Genomic DNA, 15823 nt, shown 5'->3' with positions numbered 1-15823 from the left:
GAGAAAGTAGGATTTCAGATTATCTACTTACAGACTTCACCACGAAAAAGTGTTCAGATCAAATATTGCAAAATCTTACACTTTATGATTTATTATCTCCTGTTGCATTTTACAGATACAATCATATACTGCTTACCTGCAGCGTATCATTTTACAGTCCTAATAGGTGACTATAAACTTACAGTATAGGAACCTTTCCTTTAAGAAAACCCACCGCACAGCCCAGTGGTTTTGTCTGCGACTCGAAGTGTTCTCTCTGAGCAGGGGGAGGGCCGGCACGTCCCTGGGCAGCTGCCGCCGTGGCTTTCTTTCCTGTGTCCACTTCCCTGGCGTGCTCAGTGGGCCCCGCAGGCACGGCTCACAGCCCGTTCTCGCCCAGGCCCTGCCAGAGTGGCCGCCTCTGGTCCCCGTCTGGTTGGGAGGCCTCCTTCAGCCGGTCCCCGCCCCAGCGCCTGCCCACTCTGCCCCACGGCCTCACGTGGATGGGGCTTTTGAATTGAGTGGGGGGCGTGATGGCAAAATCAGACGTAGCAGGGGATGCCTACAGTAAGGGGGTCACCAGGCCCCACCCACCGGAGGCCTGGGTTGTGAGAAGCTTCTGAATGTGGGGCAGCGGGGGAGGGGGGTGGGCGGCGGGAGGCAGGGACTCGGGGGGGGGGGGGGGGGGGGGGGAAGGAAGGGACCTGCCGTCTCGGGTTCGCCCTGCTGGCATATCATTTGGAATCAGTTTAGTTTTATTAGCTTTAATTCAAATTAGACATTTTGCTCATTAAAGCATCAAAATGGGAACATTATTCTCCAAGTGCCCACATTGCTTAAAAAGTGCAGTCATTTGTCCTCTTCCTCTGGTCACAGCAAAGTAAGGGTTCCTTCCGCGCCAGCAGTAACTCCGGTTCCTGAGGCCCTGACACGTGCGCTCACCAGCCCCGGAATGCCCGCCTTAGACCAGTCATGTACATGTCAGCTACAGTTACCGGAGATGAATCCGTTTCAGGCCATCGGCATGGCATTCGTGTAACTGTGATTTATTGAGTACTTCAGGCCGAAACAACTCACCGAAGAACGATCATTCTGAGCTGTAACGGTGCCGGTTCTGGACGGAGAGTCGGCGGTGCGTTCCTGCCGGGGGGCCCTCGGGTGGCTTCTGCTGCTCAGCAGCGCGTTCTGCTTCTCTCACCACAAGGAGGGTTCGACTGTGTAATCTCAGGTTGGCTATAATTAGTTCCGATGACAGAGTTAAATACCTTGGCCAAAGCTATAAATCAGTAGTTAAACAGGTTTCTGCAACTGATCATAAATCTCATACTCCATATTTTAAACGCACTTATTTTTTTTAGAGAGGCAGCTAAGGGGAGGGGCGGGCCAAGGACAGGAATGAAATGTTATCTGAACTTCAAGCAACAGCGGCTGAGAACCTCACGTTGAAAAACCTCCTGATGACCTTGCTGCCTTTTGTCTGGAGTGTTATCTTTTAAATATTTTAATAATTTAGCTTATTGTCTACTCAGGTAAGACAGGTTTGCATTTTTGAAATATGAAAATTAATTTTCAAAATGTCCAAATTTTCATTTGCTAGGTGAAGATACTACGTTTTAAAATGTATGTCTTACTACACCATGAAAAGTATTGCATATCGTTGATATTTCAACAAGATTCCAATGGCGCTTTTCTTCTTTTTTTTAAGAAAAAGTTTAGGGAAACCGGGTGATGTTTGTCAGACACCGTTTTGGAAAAACAGCGTAGTGCCACCTGGTAGTGAAATTCGGACCCACCAGGAACACTCCCAAGTTTTCCGCGTTGGCCGCAGTCACTTGTATTTTTAGTGTCTGGCAGAGGAATGAATGCTTTTCATGTCAGTTTAATATTTTTTTTCGAGCCAACTGTTTATCGGCTTAAAATGTACACTCTGCTAAAGTCTTCGCTGACTTTCATGAAACAAAGAGTAATATTTGGACAAAACATGTACGTGGAAACCTTTTCCCGAACCAAATGCAGATTGGTACTTGCGGCATCTGTGCCTTCGAAGAACATGGTGACGGGTCTTCAGGTGCCCAGTGAGAAGTGTCCTGCTCGCGAGAGGCGTCCGCGTGGGGGAGGGGGAATGTCAGTGAGCCACCCGAAGGTTATTGGGTCCATGTATGCCCTTGGCCTGTGTAGCTGACCGAGACAGCACGGCGTGACTCGTTTTCCACGTCGTTCGAGGGGGTGCTCTGTGGGTTTTGACAGAATGGGCAGAGCTGCATTCTTGAGCCTTTATTATTGTACCCTCCCCCCACCCCCTCCTCACTGTAAAAGCAGAGGAGCCCCACGCGTCTGCAGTGTGGCAGCAGAGGCTTGCTGGGGGGGCGGGGGGCTCTCGATGCCAGGCAGGGACAGGGCGGGCCGCCCCCGGCAGGCCCGTAGAGCCTGGAGGAAACTTAGAGGACCGGGCCTCTGAGCTCCCGGGTGAAAATGGAGCCCCGGCATCTCAGCAGTAGCTCCTTCTGTTCCCTGGTGAGTGCTCGGGGGATGTGTGTGTGCCTTCTGCTGGAGTTTCTTCAGATGCAGCCGAGCTGCCGGAGCAGCTTCCCGCCACACTGGCCTCGGGGAGCCCGCCACACTGGCCTCGGGGAGCCCGAGCCCCGGACCGTAACAACAGGCCTTCGGTAGGAATGCCCATTAAATGCCAGGCCGTGTGCTGTTGTTTTAAGATGTGCTTGTAAAATCCAGAATTAGCTGAGGAATAATTATCTTTTTATTAGTGTTAGTAACCCCTTTTTAGATTTAAGTCCAAAAAGCCTAGAATTTTTTTTTAATTAGCTATGTGCCTTTTGTAGGCAGACCAGGTTTCTTAAGGAGGCACAGAAGAGAAGGGATGAAGGGGGAAGGGAGGGTGGGCCCGAGAGAGAGGCCCCGGCCCTGGGAGCCCCTGTGCTGGTGTGTGTGTGTGTGTGTGTGTGTGTGTGTGTCGTCCCCCCCCCCCCCCCCCCCCCCCCCGTCTGCTGCTCCCTCCTGCCTTCTGGAAGCCCCGGCCCACCCCCCTCTGAGCCCATGGGCCGCCTCCCCCCAATGGCTGGCTGCCGGGGGCCTTCTCTGTGACAGGTACCGAGTGAGGTCATCTCTTCCCACCTCTAATTCTGAAGGGTGTGTCTGTCCAGTTATTACTTGTTCATTGAACTTAGAGAGTTAGAAGCCAGCAGCTCCGGTCCAAGCTGTAATTATTGATGTCTGTTCACATTCATCTGTTCGTCCTGGCACCTGATCAAGAAGTGAATACATCACTCCGTCTTCGGGCTGAATGTGCCCCAGCTCATAATGTTTTATTGTTTGATGGGATAGCATACAATTACGACTGCCCAGAAATAAAAACTGTTTTCATTCGTGATGTGGGTGATACCGGAAGTAATTACGAACGTCACGAGGAGGAGTGAAACAATGAGGCCTCGTGCGTTTCTGAATTCCTTCCTCCGTGGTCCCTGGGAGACTTCACGGAACGCCGCCCGCGTGTTGGACACGGAGCAAACGCCCTCAGACGCCGGGACGCACGGGCCCAGTCTGACGGGAAACGGACTCAAACCGTGCTGGGACAACTTGACTTTTTAGGTGGGCTTTTAGAAAACCAGTTGCGTTTTCTTTGCTAAAAACAAAGAAATCATCCACATGTAATAAAGGCAGTGACCTAGATGTAAATATTGTGGTTACACGGGTGCGCAGCCTCCCCAGGAGGCGGGGTCCCCTAGTGGGGCAGCCAGCTGCGCCCCTTGCTCGCGTGGAGGCCCCTCTGTCCCCATGGGCTCCCTTTGTGGGGAGGGGCTGGGCCCCCCAACTTTCACCTGTTCCTTAGGCTCACAGACGAGGGCCGTGGAGGAGTGAATGCAACTGTTTTTGCACAATACTTGGGAGTTTTAGGTGTCGAGTTTTTCTTAGATGTGCCAATGTGGCCATTCGTTAGGACAGCTGTGTGTCACAGTGCCTGCCCCCATCAGGGTGATACCAACTGGTGCCGAAGGATGCCTCCCACCTGGGCCGACTCAAACACAGCAGAAGTCTCTTTCTTGCTCTTGGGATGGGAGGACGATGTCCCCGTCAGCAGGGGTCCATGCTCCACGTGGGCGTCCCGAGCCCCAGGCTGTCGGCAGCTCTCACCTTTTCTGCCCAGGAACCTGGGTGTCACAGAGCATGCTCCGGGCTGCCGTGGGCCTGGCGTGGAGTGCGACAGTCCTGGTCACCCTGCCCTGGCTTGAACTTGGCGGCTTCCCCACGCCCGCCTGCCAGGAGGCTGCAAAGTGTGCGCTGGCTATTGTTCCCCTGGAAGAAGTCGAAATCACCTGGTAACTAGCCGGCGGTGTCTGCCGAGTCACCTCAGTCTCACGGGGCCTTGACTTGGTGGTAGCTGTCGCCGAGGCACGACACCGAACAACAGCACAGGCCGCTGTTGGTGAGTTGATGTGGGCGCTTGTCCTGGGCGTGTTGGCAGAGCTGATCCAAGCCGCCGCCCATATTGCCAGGCAGCGTGCGTGCACACGTGGTCCCAAGGATCTGCGGTCCACGGAACGGGCCGAAACAGAATTACCTGCTGGGGAGGCTAAGTGAGAGCGTTGTCACCCGTGCGGAGTGGGGCACGGCTTCCCGGCAGGGGCGATGCGCAGTGTGACTCATAAGGCTAACGGGAGGCCAGTGGAAGCAAGAGCGTCCCAGGCCAGGCAGCAACACGACGTGTGGGCTCGGCAGGGGCTTTAGCAGCAGGTGGTCTGGGTGGTGGGGGTCCAGCAACCAAACCATGGTACTCGGAGGGTGGCTGGACCCCGCTTGCACGCAGCGTTGTGAGACCCACCAGAGCACTCGGACCTCCATGTCTGGGGAGTGAGGAAGGTGGTCGGGGCAGGTGACAGGGGTCACGTTTGCTAATTTCCTTGTGTCAGATCTGACACTTTGCGACACCATATTCAGCAGGGTGGGTCAGATGTAGACATCCCGTGTCCAGGTGCCTGTGGAGTCAGCCCCTGGACGGCGTTCACAGAGACGCGGAGGTGAGAAGAGAGCTTTGTGGTGGAAGGCAGGTGGAGGAAAGGCATTTTCAAAGGCGGAATGTCAAGAGCAGCACATGCTGCCGAGCCGGGAAGCCAGCAGTGGGCGGTGGCTGACGCCCGGCGTCAGAGGGCCCTGGTGGCCCGGGCCGAGTCAGAGATCCGCATCGTGGTCACAGGAGGTGCTCTCAGGTTGGTTTCCTAGACGCGGCACCTCGGGTATCTTGTGGAACGACTTACAAAGACGTGTGCATCTAGGGAAACCTCCAAGCGAGGGAGTAAAGCCGACATAAGAGGGAAAGAGCCCAGCAAGGAAAAGCCTTGAGCCATCATCCTTAAAGCAAAGGGGCCGGCTTCTTAATGGCCACCTCTCGGCCAGTCCATGGCGGGGTGGCCCCTGGGGCAGAGGGACATCTCACCCCTGGCAAGGCGGCCGCCCTCAGCAGAGAGCAGGTCGGCGGAAAGGGACAGCTGTGGACCCTTAGCAGCGGAAACAGCGCCTGGGGTGGGTCCGCAGAGTCAGTGAGGGGCCGTGTGGGCAGGGGGAGTGTGTACATGCGTGGTCGTGGCCATTGGGACTGTCCGGACAAGCAGCGTGGGTGCCTGCGTGAAGTCAGAAGTGGCTGAGGAATCCGCACCACTCCTGGGGTCCTGATGAAATGAGAAATCTCAGGTACGACTAATGGTAATGGTGCTGGATGGAAGCCTGTGGACTTGACATCCTTAGGGCTGTGATGGTTGGTTCTAGGAACAAATGAGACCCTTTAGTGACCTGCCCTGAGACAGTATGAAAACCAGTGAGCTGTCTACACATGTTAAATACCTCACCAGAGCACTGTGCATACAGCAGGTGCCGCACAAGGGAACAGGTAAAAAGTAAAACCACCTTCTACTGTTGGGTATCTGCTTAAATGTGTAGATGACCAAATAAGTGTATTGATACACAGAGTGGAGAAACTCCCAAAGTAAGTTCCGTGGGCCCGCGGTCAGGTCCATTGGGAAAACTGCATGTTATCGCCATGGTTGCCTTGACTGTGTATTGTCACCAAGGGCTGCAGGGCGTCAGTAAACCCCTGCTGATGTCTGTCACCGTGCTTCTCAAACTGGTTTAATAATGTGATCATTTTTATCTTTCAACCTGCCATGCACTAACAGTCCACATACTGAGCCCCAGCACCCCGGAAAGCACAGACCTCACTGGCATGCCTGTGGGCCGGCAACCGTTTGGACTCCGACGCTTCTCCTGCTCCCGGGACCTCGTCTGGGAAGGGCCTCTCTCTGCGGGCTCCCCCTCTGCTGTGTGCAGACCCCCTTCTCTGTCTCCCCTTGTTTGAGGCTCATCTTCAATCTTCGTACTCCCTGGTTTTCCTTGACGTTTGCCCCCAGGGCTTGGGAGTCGCATCCTGCGCACCCTTATATTATGTAGATTTCTGAGTCCAAGCCAGACTCGCTGAATCTCTGCAGTCTGGAAGGTGCTCCTCCAGCAGCTCTGCTGGCAGGGTTGCAGGCTGACATTTTATGTGGGTGGACAGGTGGGTGGGTGATGGATGATGAGTGGGTGGGTGGATAGGTGGGGGGTAAATACCTGGGCCTTCCAGTGAAACCATTTTCTTGTCTTTTTTTTTTTTTAAGATTATGTATTTAATTTTAGAGAAGAGGAGGGAGGGAGAAAGGGAGAGAAACATCAATGTGTGGTTGCCTCTCACACACCCCCTACTGGGGACCTGGCCCACAACTCAGGCAGGTGCCCTGACTGGGAATTGAACCAGCGACCCTTTGATTCACAGGCCGGCGTTCAGTCCACTGAGCCACACCAAGCCAGGGCTCCATTTTCTTGATAGCCTTATTCAGTATTCATGACTGATTGGGAACGTAAGCTTTGGAAGTTCTGTCATAGTTCTATTTAATTTTTCTAAATACTTTGGTTATTCAATGTCGAATAGGCTCACGCCTTAAAGAGACACCTCGATTTTGTGTATGTCATGGGAAAGTCTACAGGTTGAAAAGCTGAAATGTTTTCATCACTTTCCACGCTCTTGGAAGCATCCCTCCAAGGAGGCCAGTCTACATTTTACTTGTTTTTTTTTAAGGTTTTATTTATTTTTAGAGAGGGAAGGGAGGGAGAGAGAGAGAGAGAGAGAAACATCAATGTGCAGTTGCTGGGGGTCATGGCCTACAACCCACGCATGTGCCCTGACTGGGAATCGAACCTGCGACAGTTTGGTCGCAGCCCGCGCTCAGTCCACTGAGCTATGCCAGCCAGGGCTTACATTTTACTTGTTTTATAGACGAGGAAACAGAGGCTGGGAGGCTTAAGAGAGAACTCTAAAGCTGTACATCTAGCATAAGAGGGCCAGGATTAGACACCAGGCCAGGCCTTTGCTCTTTCTCCCTGTTCCTGGGGTTCTCAGATATGACCCACGTACTAGCCAGAAGCAGAAGAATCACTTGTTAAAAATGAGAACTCCAGGGTCCCTCTCTGGGGCAGGGCCTGGGACTCTGCAATTTCATAAGCTCCCTTGACCCACGCATACTAATGTTAAAGAATCATTGTCTTGGACTAGCATCCCTTTCCTGCTGGGGATGCCAGAGTGGGAAAGAGACACAAGCCAATGAAACTCGCCTGTTTTATCACAAACTTCGGGGAGGTAGGTGTACCATGCAGTGTAACTGCTGAGTCCAATTCCATCAATATAAATGCTCGTATCCCTCAACAGGCTGGCTCTACTCAGTCAACCACTTTCAAAAAAAAAAAAAAAAAGAAAGAAAAGAAAAGAAAAGAAGAAAGAAAGGTTCCATGTCAAAGAACTTAATTGGAACCCTTGCTTGGTACTCACTTCCTTGCTGGCTGGCAGTGCTCAAAAAAAAAAAAAAATCCAGTCCATGTACACATAAAAGTTGCATTCCCCATGGCAGAGGGCTTAATTAATGTCCTCAGATGTTTTCCACCTTGGAAGGCATTTTTATGAAATTCTCCTATTATCAGAAGTGGCTCCAGCTCCAACAAAAGCTTTGTAAGTAGCCCAGCTCCAGCAGCAGCAAGCCACCGCCTTCTGGGGGCTGTGTCCTGGTTCCTTCACCTCCAAGACTGCTCAAGGATGGCGCTAGAATGTTCTCCAGGGCTAAGGGCAGATAACAGAATCTGGGAGCAATGGATTTCCCCCATTCTTCTGCTTCATTTTTTCAGTAAATATGTATTGAGGGCTTGTTACATGGCAGATGCTACTGTAAGCACTGAGGATACGACACTGAACAAAAACCCTCCCAGCCTGAGCAGGGAGGTGCTATTACCACCCTTTTTTCAGAAGGAGAACCCAGACACGGAGAGATGGAGGGGCCTGCTTGAGGTTCCACCATTCATAGCGGCAGTGAGAGCTCCCAGTTGATATGTAATCGGAGACTTAACATGCTATCATGATTTGAAATGTATGTGGTTATTTGTGAAGATTTTATCAACATGCATAAAGCCCTGAAGCACAGAAGATGGGGAACATGTTCAATGTTATTCAGTCCCCTGGCTGCAATGCCACGATTTAATGAGCCGTCCCTTTTCATGACTCTATCCGTAGGCCTTGCACAAAAGTATGTAGTAGGTGTTTGATACAATTCTTTGACTGAATGGCCAAAAGTGCCTACTAACTAATTAATACGTTCTTATTTCCTTCATCTTTCCTTTGGAGGCATTTCTGCTCTAAAGTGTCCTCAGTATATTTTTCTGAAACCAAAAGATGTTTGACAAAACTCGTTTCTTCTCCTTCCTCTCTGCCTCTGGCTTCTAACCTTCTAGAAGCTAGAGACAGACCCTGTCTCTGAGAAGATGCACATGTGAACATACACACTGCGGTACGGCACGGTTCCAGGGGGTTCTGGGCCTACTAAACCCTGCCACTTTGAGGTCCCTGCTGAAAACATCCCCCTTCTAGGGGACCGAGCCCACGGAGACACGAAGGCCTGGAGTCACAGCCTGTCTGTCTGTCCATCCCAGGTCAGCAAGCTATTGGGTGACCTGCAGCTCCATGGCCGTCTCATCCCTCTAGCCCAGGCTGGCTCTAACTCTTCCCACACTCCTTGTGACTGAGGGATAGCAGAGGTTAAAGCCACTCAGGCATTCTGAGCTCCTTACAACAGGCTCGTGGCTGTTGAGACAAGCTAATGAAGATGTTACATCTAAAAACAGGTTAATTCGATCTCACCAATCAAGTATAATCCTGAAACTCCTGAACTCACCTTTCTATAAACACATTTTTCCTCCCCCTTCCTTTACGAGTTGTGAGAAAACCCAAAGGTCAAAGTATCACCAAGCTTTCCCGGGCCCTTGGGAACTGAACAGTCGTGTCAAGACCCTTCTGGAAGCAGAACGGAGGATAAGACAAGAGAAGACTTTCTGAGACGAAACCATGTCAAGTGCTTTGCTTGACCTCAAAAAAATACTTAACCGGGGTTGGTAATTGATTGACAGGGACACGCACGGGGAGAAACGGAGGATGTATGAAAACACTTAAGTCCAACTGCCCAAAGGAAGAACCTGGAAAGTTCAGCCATAGATTTTCTGAGAAGATGAAAGTGGAAGCATTAGCGTGTCGGAGAATTAGGCACTGAGTTTTCCCCACTTGGAAGCTAAAAAAAGAATGACCTGCTGCCCAAGACAAAGAAGAAAATGATTCGGGCCCAGAGGGAACTGTCACTCACACACACACCGTCCGGGGGGCTGGGGAGGATTATAGCCGCCATTGTGGCTTCTCCAGAGTGAAGCAGCCAAACAATGTCTAGTGGTTGCTAGGCAACCAGGAGCCCATCGCTGCCCTTTTCCATTAAACATTATCTGCCTTCTTAGATTGTTTTAATTTATTTTTTTAAACAGCAAAGGTATTGCAACAAAGAATTATCAGCGAGACCTAACCATAAAAGCACATTTGAGGTGGAGGCTTTGAACGAGGTTGCAAGCACTCTTGGGTGGGATGTTGCCGAAAGTGATGGGTGCCTGAAACCTCCTCCCTGAAATATTTCATCGCATGACCTCGTGTTTCCTGATGCCCCAAACAATAACGCTGGAGACCACGATCATCTCTGAACATTGGAAAACGTACGATTCCTACACTGACCCACTCGGAATAATCTCAGAGCTCTGCTGTGACCCACCCCGGGCTAGATGTGGTCCTGAAGCAAGGTTTTCTATCGGCAAAAACTGGTTGTCAAATGGGGTGAAGTGGACTTCTGGCCCCGAGCAGCTCTGTAGACAGCGGAAAGCATTTTGGTCCCAGTCCCTGGGCACAGACACGCAGAAATAACACCTGTTTAGCTAAGGACCCTTTTCTGTAACACAAAAAATTAAAAGTACCTGGAAGGAGAAAATGTGGGTCTTTATTCAGAAACCCATTTGCATTCAAGTTTGGTAGTACCTCAGTATTGGCTGCTAATTCTTCCTGGAACTCGTGACCAGGGCCGAAACGGAGGAGTACTGAATGATGAAGCATTGCCTCTTGCTGGGCGGCGTTGTGACTCATACAATTTCTAGCAAGTGCGATGAGTCCCCAGCAAGTGTTTGCTGAGTGTGGAAACATGTTTTTTTTCATCAAAATGTGATGAGTACGAGGTCTGACGAGTTCTGAAGCTGAGAAGTCCCAGGTATGACTGTATTCGAGATACGTTTATGACTCTGACCACAAGAGGGTGGGGAGGTCCCCAAAAGAGGGCGTACAATCAGGATTAGGAGAGTTCCTGCTAGCCTGTACGCTACTTTGTTGCCTGGGGCCGTGGGGTTAAAACAGATCCCAACCAAACCAGTACCACTAAGCAAGGACTGTGTCATAAGTCACCTTACCTCATTGTGGTTATGAGTTTGGGAATCCCCGATGCCTCAATAATCGGAAGAAAACGTGATGGACCCTCTTTTTAGAAACACACACATAAACGTGCATACAATTTAAGGAAGATCTGGAACGTCTTGGAGTCTGGGTCGGCGTTGTTCTGAGAACTTCAGGTCAAGAACCCTGAACGAGGCACTGGACTCTTCATTGACAGTCTTGGGGTGTGTGTGTGTGTGTGTGTGTGTGAGATTATACATGCCGTGTAGAACCAAGCCAGAAGGAAGTAGAAAATAAAAGCCATTTTCTTCCTGAATCTACCTGGTAGCTAGAGGTAGGCACTGGGCTTAGAGTTGTTCCCATGCACACCTCCCTGTGGTAAGCTCCTCCTTTTGCAGCATTGAATGTAGGGCTTCCTGACCTGCAGGGGCTTTGGGAGGTGTTGATGGCTTAACCAGTGTTCCTATGGCGCTCCAACCCCTTAGCCAGCTTTATGTTTAACCAATGGCGGATTTCGCTGTGTTCACAGAGAGGTGGCGATGTTATGACCCGGATTCTGGTTCCTGCACTGCGGCTAATTAGACCATAGGGTGTTGGTCCAGTCACTTCCATTCTCTGGGCCTCATTCATTCATGTCAGCTGTGTCTTCTGAGGCACCGGGGCCTGAGCTGGGAAGTTACCAGGGTTACCAGCTGGCTGACTCTCGAGGTCTCCAACCTTAAGTGGCTCTCAGTCTTGCAAGTCTTGAATATTTAAACAAACAGACAAGCAAGAAGACTCGGTGGTGACAGGAAACGGAGCCCAAGGTCTCGGTTTGCGCATGTGTGCGATGAAGGGTTAGATGAGAGCAGAATCCAGCCAACTCCAGCCCTGCCTGTGGACCAGATTGGACTTGCCAGTGGTTCTGTAAACAAAGCTTTGCCGGAGCATCACTGTTCTCTTTTGTTGGCATGTGGTCTATGTCTGCTTTCCTGCTGCAAAACCAGCGGCGGGCAGTTGTAAGAGAGCATATGGCCCACACCTCTAATTTTTCCTTCTACCACAAAACCTGCCTTAGCTTCTGAGCAGGTAGAGCACATGGGTCGCATTAAGTGTGATTTTCTTGGAGGAGCTCAGCAGAAAGTCTGTGTGTCCCAAGCAGGCAGCGAGCGCCCTTCCTCGGGGAGTGGAGACCAAGCAAGTCCCTGGAGTACAGAACGGAGGCTGGGCTCTGTCCTTTGGGGAAACTATTTTTAGACTGTGCCAAAGTTCTGCGCAGTGCTATAACGAAGCTCATTAGGGAGCTGCTCAGGGGTGCCAGTTGGTGAGCATGCGCTTGCAATGGAAAACAGTGGTGTTTCCAGGGAGTCCCAGCTGACACACACTCAGTTGTGTAAGAGCTGATCCACAGGCGGACTGAGGGGTCTAGGTGGTGTGGATGGACTAGCCGGGAAATCGTCAGCCCTGCACGGTTTTGCCTTGCAAGTCTCCAGGAGAAAGTAAATATCGGTCGCTTGAAACGGGGCTGGCTCCATGAGAGGTTCTAACAGGAGACTCCAGCAGTTTCTGGCAGGACCGGGTGAAGCTTTGAACAAGTAGAGAGATTAGTGAGGTTAGGCTGGGCTGCCTTTCACTGAGGCCTTGAACCCTGTCTCCTCGATAGCCTTCCTCCTCTCAGACTACTCCTTTCTACTCTTCTTTCTTGAATCCTTAGAGGCAGACTCCAAGGCAAGAGACCCTTTGTTTCTCTTTGAACTGCTGTGGGTGACTGCATTATCAGCCCCAATGCTTTACGCCTCCCTGTATTCACCCTTTCCTAGTGACATTATAATCCCCCCACTAGCTCTATGAGCAGAACGGCAGAATATAGTTTGCTCCTTGCATTTGGGCTTGCCCATGTGACTTGTTTGGGTTAATGACATACAGGTGAAATGACAGTGTGCTAGCTCGGATCCTAAGTTTGGGTTTCCACTTGTCACTTGGTACATTTACCAGCACGGCAAGAGAAACATGCCCACATTAGGTGTGGGGGATCGAAGAGGGTCGTAACGGAGGATGAGAGGCACGTGGAGTGGAGTGGCCCCAACCAGCAACAGACCTGCACTGAGAGCTGCCAAGAGGCCTGAAGCGGAGCTCAGTTGAGCCCAGCTGGATCAGCCAAGTCCCAGCAGAACCGCAGATGTGAGCAATAATGGATAATTGGTCTTTTAAGCTCCCGAGATTTGGGTATTTTGTTACACAGCAAAGCTAACTGATACCAACCTCCCTCAAGCTCTGGAAGAAAGCTCTCAGAAAGCAAGGGAATGGTTAAATGAAGGGACCAGAGAAAGTCCACCCACTGTGTTTGAAAGCAAATAGCAAACTCGAATATACCCTTCTTTATTTATGGAAAGAGAGAAGGAGAAAGAGGAAACCAAAAGCAAAAAGGGGAAGGAAGGAAAGAAGGAGGGAGGGAAGAGAGGGAGAATTTGGGGCAATGACTGAAGAAAGGAGAGAGGCTTAAAGTTTGAGAAATTGGAGGAACACATCATAAAGACGCAGAAGGAGATCATTATTTTGAAAATAAATTTACCTAAGGAAACAGAGTTTTTAGATAGCTTCTGCTTGATACTTGTAAAGAAATTCAAGAAAATAGGAACTTTCTAGGATAAGCAATCAAGTGTAAAACAAGACAATGGTGTTAACAACATGTGCTCTCTTGGATCACTTGCTTGGGGTCACTCGCCAGCTGTCACGCTGTGCAGACGCTCAAGCAGCCCAGTGGGGAGGCCCTGAGGGTGGGGGGAGGAGTGGAGACTCCGGCAAACAGCCAGCATTAATTTTCCAGCCATGGGAGGGCGCCACCTTGCAGGTGGATCCTCCAGTCTTTAGAGACAGCTATTTGAAGAGAGCATAAGGTGGAAGATGCAATGAGTTTTATGACCTACGCTCCATTATTTCCTTGACATCCTATTGGTCGCAGACTCAACCCTATTCAATGGGGAAGAAACTATACAAGAACACGAATGCCAGGAGATGGGAATCATTGGGGGCCATCTTGGAAGCTGGCTACTACACCCAACATATGATATATTTGCCTAGTGGAAGAAATTTTCCAGTAAAAATAGTTGCTAACATTTATCCTCTACTTGCTGTATAACAGACCTGTGAAAGTGCTTTACATATAGAACTCTTTTAATCTCCCCAACAACCCCAAGGGCTATAAAATTATCCTTATTTTATAAATGAGGAAACTGAGGCACTAAGAGTTTAGGTAATTTGTCCAATGCCGTTGGCTTAGTACATAGAAAATGCAGGTGGTCTGGCTTCAGAAGCTGCATTTGCAAGCATTGTAGTATCCTGCCCCTTGGTGACACAAAATTCCACCCCCACGGCCTGGTTTGTGAGTGTTGTGTGGAGGTGGGAAAGGAAATACCAAGGACAGGAGGGAGCCAGGAAAGTGGGGGTGACTCCTTTGCTACTGCGCTAAGAATAGCAACTCAGGAATCCGGAAGCTCATGATCCGCACATTGACCACCTCCCCACACCGGGCCTGCAACAGCCGGCCCTCTGCGCCCCTCGCTGCACCGGAACATCCTCACCGTGCCTTCTGAGGGCGTGTCTGTGCTGCGACCAAGCGCCTTACGAATTTTCACACCTCCCTGGCGAAGAATACAATGAACTTTGCCCTTCCGATAAACTTTCCTAGCCAATCTATTGAAAGTTACCTGCTCTCGGCCACCAGGAAGTGCAGGCAGGTGGAGAACATTTCACCTGCCTCTGTTTGAAGAGTGTTGGGCGGTAAAGTATAAATGAAAACCCAACCCGTGCGTCTGACCCTGGGAGAGTGTTCATGTACATACACCAGGAGAAAGCAACTGGATTCCCCAGCAACCATCCGGCTGCCTCTGTGCCCCCCAAACGGAGGTGTGCTGGGGTAGACCCTCACAAGACTGAGTCCCAGTTGAGGTTCTGCGTGAAGCCACCTGCAAGGTCAGGCCGCTGCCTCCTGGGGCCCCAGTCATGTCTTCGTGCCCAGACGATGCTGCATCGCCAGCCTTTGAGGGGGAACCAAAAAGGTTTGTCACAAGGAAACAGGAAGTGTGACTGGAGTGGGGATAGCGGTGTGGAGTGGAAAACCTGGAGAGGACAGGGAATGGGTCTCCCACCTTTGCTGCTTGAACTTCATGATCCTTTCTTTCTTTCCTTTTGGCTCAGAAGAGGATTTAACACATGGCTCACAGCTGCCTCTTGCAGGGATTTCAGAAGATGATGGGAAGACAGAGAACACCTGGGCGCCTTTACACCCTTCTGTGTGGAGGGACGAGGGAGCCAGGTGGGCGCTCTCCTCCACCCCCTTCCTTATGGAAGGCTTCCCCCACTTCGTCACAGGGAGAGAGAGGGAGGAAGGGGCATTGGGACCATGCGTTTGGGGACAGGACACAGTGTGCACAAGCCAGCGGGCTCTGGTTAGCCACCGAGGATGGGTGTGGTTACGGGAGCACACCTCTCTCCTCCAAAAGCCCTTGGCCTGTGGCCCAGTCAAGGGCTCCTGGCAGGTCATAGTGACAGGAGACACTCATGTAGCATTTACACGGAGCCAGGGACACTTCCAAGTGCAATATGTTGCAATCTGTTGAGGTAGGCGCACTATTATTCCCATGACACGGATAAGGAAAGCGAGGCACAGAGGGACTAAACTGCCTGCCCAAGTGCGTCCAGCTGTGATGAGCAGAGCCAGGAATGCAGACCAGACAGCCTGGCTCCAGAGCCCACGTTCATGGCCACCGCTCTCGGTTGCTTCTCAGACCAGGAGGGTCCTTGAAGCCATCTGACCTAGCTCTTCCAAAACGTCACCCACTCCTAAACCACCTTCCTAATCTCTGTAACGTCTGTGTCCCACCTCTAATGTTATGTACTTAACAGTTTTCTCTTAATAATCCACTATGCTTAATTAAACACATTTATTTTAGGTCACAGGGGTGTCAAACTCATTTTCACTGGGGGCGACGTCAGCCTCACAGTTGCCTTCAAAGGGCCGAATGTAATTTTAGG

Source organism: Phyllostomus discolor, chromosome 5 (genome assembly GCF_004126475.2).
Source record: "Phyllostomus discolor isolate MPI-MPIP mPhyDis1 chromosome 5, mPhyDis1.pri.v3, whole genome shotgun sequence".
NCBI classification, from domain to species: domain Eukaryota; kingdom Metazoa; phylum Chordata; class Mammalia; order Chiroptera; family Phyllostomidae; genus Phyllostomus; species Phyllostomus discolor.
Note: the sequence above shows the minus strand (reverse complement) of the source record.